A 12610-nucleotide genomic window follows, 5' to 3' on the forward strand; every position below is an offset into this window, starting at 1 on the left:
CCACACTACCTCTGTTTCCTCTTCACTGCTGATGTTTGGAATTTGGGGCTGGTCCTCTAACGAGACTTGGAGACATGCCCTTTCAATGTCCCACCTCTTCATAATACGAAGAGTTTCAGATCTATGCTCAATAGTTCTTCGCTTGTCAAGCATCTCCAAAAAAATGCTACACCCTCCTCATTTTGATAAACTTTTCCTCCCTGAATCCTTCCCAAGATCTGTAATTATAAAGAGCTGTACAAACATCACAGACAGGCACCATTTTTAGCTGTCCTGCTCATGCAAGCTGCCCCTGAAACTTGTTTCTGAGGCCAAGATTCTACTAGTTCATTTCTGTTGTTGTTTGGATGCTTTCTTTTTTGTTTCCTTTATTCAGACTGCAGGAGATGGAGAATGATGGTGAACCAGGTTGAGAAATGGATCCAAATTAAAAATAACCCAACAAAAAATACTGACAACTGGTCAACTTCACTTTTGCAACCCAGCACTACTTCCGATGACAGCTGGCCTGAAGTTTGGGTGGAGGGGTAGGGTTGCTTAAGTCAATGCAGTTACCAAAAAATGGTCATGAAACGATTTCCTTGATATCCTCCCCCAGCCCAGAGTTCTTTGGTTCTGCTGCAGGTAACAGTCAGACCTGATGGATCAGACCTCAGTCACAGCTCTGTCGTTTGGCGTTCCAAATGTCCCACCAAAAGACAAACATCTAAGCACCACTTCTTTTCTAACAGTGAAAATACAGGGAAAAATACTTTCAATACAAGCAGCTCAATTCAAAATGACATCGAAAAGATAGGGCTAAAAGTTAGGAAGTGAACAATTATGTAGGTCTGTGTTGAAACCATGAAAAGAACCTCACCTTGAAGAACAGCAGAGAAAGCCCCAAGAGGAGAACAACTGAATTTCTGCTTTGCCATTTTGGTTGCCAACTTACATATATGTGCATGAATTTGGAGCGAAAATCAGATAAAGGTGTATCTTCAACTACGTTAGATAATTATAATACTAAAATACACGCCCCTTTGTGAACAATGAGCATGCTAATTAGAATACCTTCCTAAATGTTTTAAACATGAAGCCAAATGCATAAACATGAGAATCTGTAGTCACGGGCGGAAAAGGAAATTGTTATTCACCAACCCGCTGCATCTTGTTACCATAAATATGAGATGAATCGAAACTAAGGGTGTGCTGGCTCTGTTAAATGCCCAGCACCCAAATCTGTGGAACTGAAAGAAAAACAAATATCTTGGCTCTGTGTGTAGGTTGTCTTACTGCATGCCAGGTGAAGAACCCTCACTTTAGGGACAACAAAAATACCAAATATAATTTGTAAAATGTGGACAAGTTCTCCATGACATCATAATAGCTAATGCATTGAAGAAGAAAAATATTTTACTTATTCGTTCCTTGGGTGTTGCAGAAAGACACTGAGAGCAAAACACACACACTTGCTGCTTTTGGTTGTAACAGGTAGAGCAGCTGGGAGCAACCTGGATGAGAAACGTTTTATCTTCTCCCTCATAGGTCCATGGCTCCAGTTCAGGATTTGGCCATCAGCGATGTCCAGGAGGTAAGAAGGGGTGGAACATTTCAGTAGCATGCATGGTGCACTGCCTGTTTGGCTTGTCCTTGGGACAGGAAACAAGACAGGTGGAAACCTCCACTGACCATCTGCAAAATGCCAGTTTTCAGCAGTTGTTCTACCAAACCTAGAAAGCTTCTCAAGGCAGCAAAAAAAAGCCACCCCTGAAACTGAAACTCAACAAGGGTCCAGGTTGGCCAGAGAGGTGGTGGATGAACCATCCCTGGAGACATCCCAGGCCAGGCTGGACGGGGCTCTGAGCAACCTGAGCTGGTGAAGATGTCCCTGCTCATGGCAGGGGGGCTGGGGAGCTGGGGAGGGCCCTGCAACACAAACCGTTCCATAATTCTATAATTCGACGCCTCTTGCTCTGCTGAACGAGGGTGCCAGGGTGGCTCGTACTGGTTGGTGGTTCAGCACAGGCCAATCCTCCTGTATTTCTGAAGGCGCCTGAAACACCCAACATGAAAAAATTTACCTCAAATTTTACATTTCCACAAACTCCTAAGCTAAGGGGGACTCAAAGAATCATTTCAGTTGGAAGAGACTGTCAGGATAGAGTCCAGCAATAACCTAAATCGATCACTGCCCCATGTCCTGACTCCAGCACTGCCCTGGGCAGCCTGTTCAATGCCCCACAGCCCTTTGGGGGAGAAATTGTTCCCACATCCAACCTCAACCTCCCCTGGGCAACTTGAGGCCGTTTCCTCTGCTCCTGGCGCTTGTTCCTGGGGAGCAGAGCCCGACCCCCCTGGCTCCAAGCTCCTTTCAGGCAGTTCAGAGATCAGAAGGTCTCCCCTCAGCTCCTGTTCTCCAGCTGAACCCCCAGGTCCCTCAGCCGCTCCATCACACTTGTGCTCCAGCCCCTCACCAGCTCCGTTCCCTTCTCTCCACTCGCTCCAGCACCCCAAGGCCTTTCTTGGCGTGAGGGGCCCGGAACTGAACACACTATCCAAAGCGCGGCCTGAGGCCCCGCGGCCGCCATCGCGCTGCCCACTCCACTTCCGGGTTCCCCGCCGCGCCCCGGGCGCTGACGTCACCGCGCGCGGACCCCGGAAGTGCAGCCGGAGGGGGGGCGGACGCCGCCGCCGCGCCCGGAGCCGGAGCGGCCGCGCGTTCCCGGTGGCAGCGCCGCGCGCGCCCCGCCCCGCGGCCACGGGCGCCAGGTACGTGCTGCGGCCCGGCCCGGGGAGCGGGGGGGGCGGGGGCGGGGCGGGCGGGCGGCGGACGCGGCCTCTCCTCACAGCCCGGCCCGCGGGGCCTCGCGTGCTGGCGGCGTCCGCCCTTTGCTGGCCGCCCCCCCCGGGCTCTGCGCGTCCCGCCGCTCCGGGTTTAACAGCAGATCTGGAATATTGTGTCCAGCTGTGGCCCCTCAGTTCCAGCAGGACACGGAACTGCTGCAGAGAGTCCAGCGCAGCCACCAAGATGCTGCAGGGAGTGGAGCATCTCCCGTGTGAGGAAAGGCTGAGGGAGCTGGGGCTCTGGAGCTGGACAAGAGGAGACTGAGGGGGGACTCATTCACGGGGATCAATATGGAAAGGGGGAGTGTCAGGAGGATGGAGCCAGGCTCTGCTGGTGACAACCAGGGACAGGACAAGGGGCAATGGGTGCAAACTGGAACACAGGAGGTTCCACTTAAATTTGAGAAGCAACTTGTTGGGGGTGAGGGTGTCAGAGCCTGGCCCAGGCTGCCCAGGGGGTTGTGGAGTCTCCTTCTGTGCAGACATTCCAACCCGCCTGGACACCTTCCTGTGTAACCTCATCTGGGTGTTCCTGCTCCATGGGGGGATTGCACTGGAGGAGCTTTTGAGTCCCTCCCAACCCCTGACATCCTGGGATTCTGTGATATCGGTGCCACCCACCCTGGTAAAATCCGAGTTAACAAGGGATATGGACACCGTGTCACCATCGTCCTGGGACCGGCCCCCTCATACCACGTGTTTGCACCTTCTGAGCTGCTGGAGGGTGGGAAATGAACCAGAAATAGAGGATAGCAATAATGTTTTCTGTTTTTCTACATAATTTAAAGCATTTTTTTTTGTTCAAAGTGTACACTCACAGTCTTTGCTCCAGCTTTCTGGTTCTGTCAGATGCTTCCACAAAACAGGACTTGTCAGTTTTCCCTGTTACCTAATGCAGACTTTCTGTACCGCCATAAATAACAAAAAGTTACTGCGTGAGCATAATTCTCCAGGCTTAATAATATAGCCCGGCTTGAGTGGTAATTTTCATTCTGAGTTTTGCTTCCTACTTATTTGTGATTGACAACTTATTTTTGGAGTGGAGTTTCTTGTAGTTGGTCTGACAGCTTAGAAAGTGGCGTGAAATATTTGGCATTTCTGAGCTAACCAGACATAAATGTGGGGAGACAATTTTTCATTGTAAATTGTTACTGATACTTGGTCTTGGTTTGGCAATGAGATTGACTCAATATGTGTTATTCTGAACCACCAGATGTTGCACATCTACAGTTCCTTTCAAAAAACACAGTTTGCACTTTGCTTTTTAAAGAATTATTGGATTATTTTTTCTTTTGAAGTTGAATACGGAAGCTTTTGATAGAAATGTACCGCTTTCTTTCCAGATAGTTAGCTTTGGTGTTGTGTGAGCCAAGCTGCTTGGTCTCAGGTAAGCTTGCCCTTAAGCAGTCTTCTCAAAATGAAGCATCCGCTTTACACTACTTGTGCATGGAGTTTTTAGCCGAGGTAGTATGTTTGAATTAGCAGGTAGCATCTTGATCAGGACATACCTTCATTGGAAAAAAAAGGTATTAGAAAATCAACAAGAATTACAAGGCTAACTGTATACCTTAGGCCTTAACTGCACTTTGATTTGGTGACGCAGTAAAAAGTTGGGTGGTGGCAACATCTGCCTGCGAAGAAGCATAAAGAATACTAGTACAGCAAAAAGATGGGGTCTTTTTGGCGATTTCTAATGTTTTCTTGGAATCATTAATCAGACTGTGGGTGAAAGAGGGCAGCAACCCGCGGTAAATCTGCCTGATGATAGCATATAGGTTAGAGAATGCCTGTGTCATGTTAAAATTAGTTATTTTGTAATCATGTAGGCATAGGTAAATATGCTCTTGTGTAGGGCAATGCCTTAATGGCTTGTAGGGTATCACAGGGTGATAACAATGTAAAGTACAGTAAGAACATCTTCATGTGCTCCTCTGGGTTTGAGGTTGAACAGATCTGGTGTTCTGAGTGTTTTAAATGCTATTTTGCTTTCTTTCAAAAAAGGAAGTAATCCTTGTTTGCTCTCGAGAGTACTGTTCTTCATAAGACAGCTGTATCAGAAGCCCCAGGTGACAGCTCTGCCCCTTGCTGAGGTCGCTGCCGTTACTTGCTGCCAGCCCGGCTGCTCAGGGTCGGATCTGCCACCCCCAGTGTTGGTCTGAGCACTCCCAGCACGACTCAGTCAAAATGTGGTGGGTTAAGACAGATGTAATATTCATGGTGTTTAAGCTGACCTGACTCTTTCTGTCTGAAATAGGTTAGCGGATGCTGGTAGGTGCAGGAATGAGATGAAAACCTCCAGCAGGCCAACAGTACTGAGCAGCTGGAGGCGGACAAGGGCATCATCATTTCAGAAGCATAGTGCACGCTCAGAGTGCTGTCTGCCTCGCTGAAATACCTTTAATTATTGGCGTTTTCTCACCAGTACCTGGATTTTGTCTGTTTTCTTCAGATTGCTTTTTAAGTGGTTGTAGCCAATTATGACTATATGTTAATCTGCTAGTTGACTTGACTGTGGTTTTTACTGAATTGCCTTTTATGTACTAGTTAGCTAATGTTTGGGAGAGCTTCTCCTTATAATTACTCAGTGGGGATTTATCTGTTGGTCTCTTTTCTTTTAAGTTCACAACCTTATTTTTTCTTCCCCGGAAGACTCAGTGCTGACTTTGGAGGTTTTGTCCATTCCAGGCTCTATAGAAAAAGTTCTGAATGCGACTCTGTTGCTGGTACTTTGAATTTGACCCACTGTTCCTTTGGGGAACAATGTGCTGTGGTGACTGAGGAGTTTTTTAGATTTACAATAGATTCTTGGAATTCTTTGAAGTAAAGCGTACATACAAAGAATGAATGGATATCTTTTTTTATTTTTTCCACTCACTTACTGAAACAAATTGGTTAACAGTGGGCAAGAAAGCATCTGCTTATGAAATTTAATGCTGCCCTATGAATTTATTTTGTGCCGTAGAAGAGACATTTTTTTCTATTTATAAGTGTGGTCGTACATAAACGTATTTAGTCTGCGGATCAGTTTCACAGGTTTGCACTGAGTGGTGTTCCTGAAGTACAATTTAATGGGTTTAAAACGGATTATTTTGCATGGGTGTTTTTCAGTGTTTTAAGTGCTGTGTTTTGTACACACATATATATATATATGTACAATATTTTTTTTTTTTTTATTGTCAAGAGGAAGACCGGAGTGAGGACTCTGGAACTTAATGGAACTACTTACAGTAGTCCTGTCATGATTTAACCCAAGCTAGCAATTTAAAACCACAATAGCTCCTCACTCACTCTCCCTGCCCCTTCCCAAATAGGGGAGAGAATTCAAAGGGAAGGAGGGAACTTGTTGACTAATATAAGCACAGTTTAATAAAATGCAATTCCTCATGAACTCCATCTGCACCAAGCACCCAGTCCTGGGAGAAGCAACCTGGTCCTGAACAGCAGATTTTGGAAGGGCAAAAAGTCAAACTAAAAGAAACTTCCAAACAGAACTCGACCAAAATGGAGCAGAATCAGAAATAGTCTCCATCCCTGTCCAGAAAATCCGTCTCTCCTTAAATTCAAAGCCTGACGTTAATGGGATGGAATATTCTCATTGATCAGCCTGGATGTCAGCCAAGGTCTTTGTCATCCATGTCCCTTTCCAGCTGCTCCACACCTGTGGGCTCAGAGTGACCTCCCAGACCAGCCAAGATAACAGCAAGGTTTTGCATTCTCTTGGCTCCAGCTCAAAGGCACTGCAAAATTACTTGAAGAACAACATTAACTCTATCCCAGGGTGTTGTCTTCTTGTTCTCAAACCAGATCCAAACAATGACTGTGCTAGCTACAAAAACCAAAAATTTCTAATTGCATGAAGAAAATTAACTCACTTTCAGTCAAACCAGCACAAGTCCTTATGCTGTTCTTGTGATGTAACTGAGTCTTCCTGGAAGGTGAAAAGGTACAACATCTGATTTTGTATAATCCTTGACCTTTCTGCTCAGCTACCTTCAGATACTTATTAGTGCCACTTTTGGCAGTTCTTTGTTTTATGGCTGACTCTAGGAATTAGTCTGAGACCCACAAGTTGTTTCCCTCCAGCTCCAGACCCACTCAGGGAGTGCCCAGGGTGCAGTTTCACAGCCTGTTCACATCACGTCCCCACTGCTCTCCTCTCCCTGCCCCATCTCTCCTGGTTGTGTGAGAGGTCAGCTGCCTGCATTGTGAGACAGGCAAGGAAACTGATCGAGCTGACGCAGAACTAGAGATATAAAATGCTCCTTTCTCATTGCATCAGCTCACTCATTGGCACTGGTGGGACTTTGTGGTCGGGAGCGGAGAGGCTGGAAGGAGGAGGAGTAAAGGACCTCGGAGAGCGTTGTGTCATACGTCTTCATCAGGTCATGGATCCTGCAGCCTGAATCACTTGCACTTGAACTGGCTTTGGTTGAAAGCCCTTTACCAGTTTCCTGAGCAGTCTGCTGCTGCGAGTTAATTATTAATGATACTACTGGTGAGGATGGTGTGTTTTGTGGGCTTGTGCAGTCTTCATGTTCCCATTACACTCTCCTGGAGACTATCGATTCCTGCTTGATGGAACCTCTGGTACTGCAGTTCATGTTCTGTTGAGCAGCTGTCCAAAGAGGAAGGATGAACTCTGTAGAGCCAGGCTAATTTCAAGTGTTTCTGCTTTACAGCTACTGCAGTTCCTGTATTTGTCCAGCTACCTGTTGCCCAGAAGGAACTGAAGGGGACCTCTCTGTGCTAAGCCTGCTATATAGACATTTGAGTCTTGGAAGTATTGATTTTTAATATTTACCTGAAATAAATGTTGTCTTAGCAACTGTAGCATTAGCTGAAACCAATATATTTAGCATGGTGGTAGATTTGGGAAACTGTTCAGTCAGCAAATATGTTTTTTTCTAAGGCAGAAAATAAGAAAGAAAATTTTCTTTATTGTAGAAGGAGAGGTAATGGTTAAAATAAGAATTGGCTGTACATGTTAATTGGACTGCAAATTAGCCAGTTCTGGTGTTGACTGGAGGCAAGTCTGTACCTGAAGCACCAGTGATCCTGAATGTTAGTGTTTGCTTCTTGGTGCTTGTGCACTTGCAGTCAGAGCCATCAGATGACATTGTTCAAGCCTTTATATGTTTTTTTTGTGTTAATTATCACTTGTTCAGAAGGAAGTTTTCTTTTTTACTGCCAATCTCAGGTCAAAGTTTAAGCTAAACATTTTTTTGAGAGGGACATACTGAAAAATATTTTTGACTGTATTGAAAATTTTCTTGATTACTCTTAAATACCCCTAGGCATCTCCAAGATTTAGATAAGAAATATGAAATTTAATAGGAAGATAGCTTTGGAAATTGTGAACTATTTCCCTAGACAGCTAGTCCGGATTTGTCTGAATTATAAGCTTCATAAAGTTGCCATTTTCCATTTGCAATTAAATCTTTTAAGATATTTGTTTTGAATTCTCTGGATGTTTCAGCTGCAGTGTACATACACTGCTGGCCTACTGAGCTTTCTTCACCGTGTCAGCTTTATGGAGCGTGCATGACGAAAGCTCCTGCTGGGACACAGGAAAAATGGGTTCTCCTGTTTCTTGTTATCCCTTAAACAAGGTATATTTTGACTTAGGAACAGGCACAGTGGACCTCGTTCTTGTTTTATTCCAGCTACATGCTGGGAGTTAGTAGCTCTGGTGTACTTTGCAGCCGTGGTATACCTCTGTGCTCGAAGGAGAACTGTCTTGGATTTTAGAGTAATAACTGCGTGTCTGGGCAGATGTACAAGGCGATTCTACTTGGATCACGTTGTCCGTGTGCCAGGTACTCTGCAGGTTGTCTTGAACGCTTCATCGAAGACCAATCCCAACAGATACTGCAGTGGTTGTATTTTCTTTTAGACTTCCACCTGCTAGGCTTCACAAAGCCTCAAAATGCACATTTGAGTGAATGTCATGTTTGCGCATAGTATCATTAGCGTATAATACATGCAGGTCTCAGTTTCTGTGGTTAACTGAAGAAGATGCTAAACCGTATTATTTCTGTACTTTCTTCCTTCTTGTCCTAAGTACTACAGTAGAGCCAGGCAACCTGGAAAACTTCTAGCCTTTTTTCTAACAAATAAGCATGTAATTTCTCTTGCAGAACATGTGTTCTATAAACCCATCTCAAGAAATAAGATGTAGAGGAAGTGGACTAAATTTAAATGTAAGCAGGCACTACAGTCAGAATTAAAACTGGAAGTATTTTCAAAGGAGAAACAGGTTAACAGGAAGACTAGGTAGCGAAAGAGCCATTATATAAAGGCGTTGTGGAAATTTGGTGAAATGAAGGATAAATAGCCGTGCTCATGCACACAGTCTGTATTTCTCTTGAAGAACAATAATATGTGGAGTAGAAGAGTATCTCCCTACTGAAGCATACAATTAAATCTTGCGAAATAAAATCTGAACGACTGGGAATTGTGTATCTGTGTGTTGATAACTCCCAAGCTGTGTCAACATCGCTGCCCACATCCAAGCCAAGGAGAAATATTTTAGAGCAAGCAGAGCTGTCAAAATCAACAAATCTATTATAAATTCAAACTCTTGTTTGATATGTACTAGTCAATAAGTCAAAAAGTAGTGGAGGTTTCTTGATACTTTATTTTAAATGGTTGTGTTTTGGAATAGCAGAGTTTGAAATTTAGAAGAATAAACTATTGCCTATTACAGTGATCACTTATTGAAGCTTTCGTTCGCTTTGACTGTATTTCTTTCTTGCCCATGTTGGCAAATCAGGCTAAAAAGTTTTCAGGCAGCAGCTGTATGTATGTTCCTGCCTTGTTCTGTCACCTCAGTTGTACCAGGTGATGAACTGAATCTCAGACTTCATAAGTTAAAAGTATACTCTTAAAATAAAAAGGGGGGGGGCGAGGGGGGAGAAAACAAGGTAGTTTTAACTCGGATCAGGTCCCTGTTCTGGTTTAACTCTGATTTGCTGAACGGGTTCACTGTGCATTGCTGGGAATGGTTCTGTCAGCAGCACAGAGGGGGTGGCATGGGCAGGGGGTGGGACCGCTTAAGTCATTTTGCAGAGATGTGTTTGGGAATATGTCCTTTGATTCTAAGACCTGGGGGCAGAACAGTCTTTGTTCTGTGTTTGTTCTCTATGACACAGTGGGGTACTTGTTATCTGTCCGGATGCAGTCGAACACAGCTGTCCCTTGGGTTGGATTTAACATTTCTCAGCATAAGAAATTGTCCTCAATTTTTAGAAATTTCAAGCGTGTTCTGATAATGGCAGCATGAAAGCTCCAGGTTATCTCACTCGGTGTTATGTCCACTGTGATAATGAAACTTTTATTTCCAACAAGATGCATTAGATGCTTAACCACTGTGAGATTTCCTATCAGTAGCAAGCCTCGGCTAGTATCCTGACTTGTATTTTATTTCTTAAGACATGATTTTCTGTTGTCAGTGACTCAGAAACAGACAATGACATTTTTGGCACACAGTACCATTTGTTCTCAATTGCTGCTCTTTCTAGATAGTTTATACATCTCTTGATTTCTAGTATTACAGTCGTGTGAATCATCCCACCAACTTCACTAATATCAGATAGATTGAATGTACCTTCCTGCAGGAGTGCTTTAAGTTCTTGTTCATTATCTTCACAACATCATTCTGTGGGCAATTAAAGTTCCTTTTTTATTTTTTTTTTTAAATTTTCTATTAATTTTTTGTTCTGATAGTTCTATTCTCCCTGTCTTTCTTTCTGGTGAATATTTAAGTAGTCATAAAAATTAGGATAAATCTCTAAGGAGCAGTTGTGAGAGGACCACACCAAAATAACCAGAAGTTCGAGTTCTTGCCTGTCTGAGGTAGTTGGTCAAGGGAGGAATGAAAATATGCTGAGGTGGGTAATCCGTTCCTTAATGATACCAACCACTACCTGCGTTTTCTTGGGATGAGAAAGAAAACTAATACCTGGCTTGTATCAGACAGAAATTTAATTTTTCAAAGGTAGTCACATGTTCCTTTGAGAATCTCAGATTTTGCCCACCCAGAGAAGTCCTGAGGAAACACTTAAAAGAACATTGTTTAGAAAACTTCTGAGAATTGTGATCTTTAGAGAGTACTACAAACTGGAATATAAGAAAGCTTTGTGTGTGTGGTAGTATTAAACCATATAGCTTTCCAGAAAAGGAACATGGTATAGATAACCTAGTATTTTAAATTTGTTTGCCTGTTCCAGATTGCATTTATCTGCTGTTCTATAGCAGTATAGAATAACAGATAGATATATTTTAATGTTTTACTTTATGGGAAATGTTGGTAGATATATGCCTGATAAATTTACCCTGAGGGTGGTCAAACGTGGGAATGGGGCCCAGAGAGGCTGTGGAATCAACATCCTTGAGCATGTTCAAAGCCTGACTGGACAAGTGCCTAAGCAGCCTGTTCTGATAACACCTGCTTTTTCAAGAGGTTGGACAAGTTGACCCCCAAAGGTCCCTTCCAGTATACAAGATGCTGTGCTACAGCACCTCTGTGTTTTTTTATAAGAAACATGATACTTGGCAAGGTCTACTTTTTTGTGCCAGGTATCAAGTTTTAGGATGATTCTACCTGCACAAAACGTGCTGTGCCATTTTCCTTGTTTGGATGCACCTACTAGCGCCACAGAACAACCGAGCATGGGTGTTCCAGCCCTGGCCTGTGGTGAGGGTGACCCTTGCACATGGACAACAGGGAGCTTGGTCTGAGGAAAGTTCTAAAAGCCTTTGTTATTCCCATACTCAGTCTGTAATGGCAGGATGATTGAATCACAGGATGGTTTGAGCTGAAAGGACATTCCTAGCTCCCCCAGTGCCGCCCAGTGTCACCCTGCACCCAGTGCAGGGACATCTTCACCAGCTCAGGTTGCTCAGAGCCCCGTCCAGCCTGGCCTGGGATGTCTCCAGGGATGGTTCATCCACCACCTCTCTGGCCAACCTGGGACAGGCTCTCACCACCATCATGGAGAAGAATTGCTTCCTCCTATCTAATCTAAATCCACCCTCTTTCAGTTTAAAGCCACCACCCCTTGTCCTGTAACTACCTGCCCTTGAAAAAAGTCCCTCCTCCTCTTTCTTGTAGGTCCCCTTTAGGTACTGGAAGGCTACTCTAAGGTCTCTCTGGAGCCTTCTCTTCTCCAGGCTGAAACCAGGGGACCGGAGCAGAGTGGACAAGGACAAGTTTGAAAGGCGTAGAGTTGGCAGCGTCTCCGTGAAGGCACTTGAAATGAAAGGATGAATGAGGACAGCTTGGGCAGGGAGTGCGATGGCACTAGAACCTCTTGGGGTGCAATGAAGCCAAGTGGGACTGGGACCTTGTCAGAGAAATAGGAGAGGATGGCTGAGAGGCACTTGGGTGTGGAGAAGGACCTAAGGATGGGAGGAACATCAGGGACATACTTAAAGCTGAAGAGGGGAAGGTCAGGCAGAAGAATTAGTAGTTTGTTACCAAGTGGGCACCTTCATTCTACGCATTGACAAAGGCAGAAGTGCAGTGGAAAAAAACGAATGTGATTGTGCTTTCATTTTGTTAATGAGTTGGATGATGATCGCATAGAGAGTACATTTATTAATTTTACAGAGAGTGCCAGGCTGGGAGAAGATCCAAGTTCTGTGAAGAATAAATTTAGAATTTTAAATGGCTTAGAAAAATTAGAGAAACAACGTAAAAGGAATAATGCCATTTAAAAGGACAAATGCAAAGTACTGTGCTTAGATTAGATAGTTTTCTACATAAATACAAAATAGCAATAAT

General features: G+C 44.3%; 1 protein-coding gene across 2 annotated transcripts in view; it reads left to right on the forward strand.

Annotated features, from left to right (window-relative positions):
* Positions 1 to 2648: 2648 nt before the first annotated feature.
* The window catches only part of ARB2A (ARB2 cotranscriptional regulator A), a 258858-nt gene continuing 248896 nt past the window's right edge, over positions 2649 to 12610 (forward strand). Inside the window, exon 1 of one of the 2 annotated variants that reach the window (XM_082075416.1) lies at positions 2649 to 2751. The gene's annotated coding sequence lies outside the window, so the exon portion shown is untranslated. The remainder of the gene's footprint in view (positions 2752 to 12610) is intronic. The other variant, XM_082075417.1, reaches the window with a different exon arrangement.

The sequence above is a fragment of the Streptopelia decaocto genome (genome assembly GCF_964273445.1).
Source record: "Streptopelia decaocto genome assembly, chromosome: Z".
NCBI classification, from domain to species: domain Eukaryota; kingdom Metazoa; phylum Chordata; class Aves; order Columbiformes; family Columbidae; genus Streptopelia; species Streptopelia decaocto.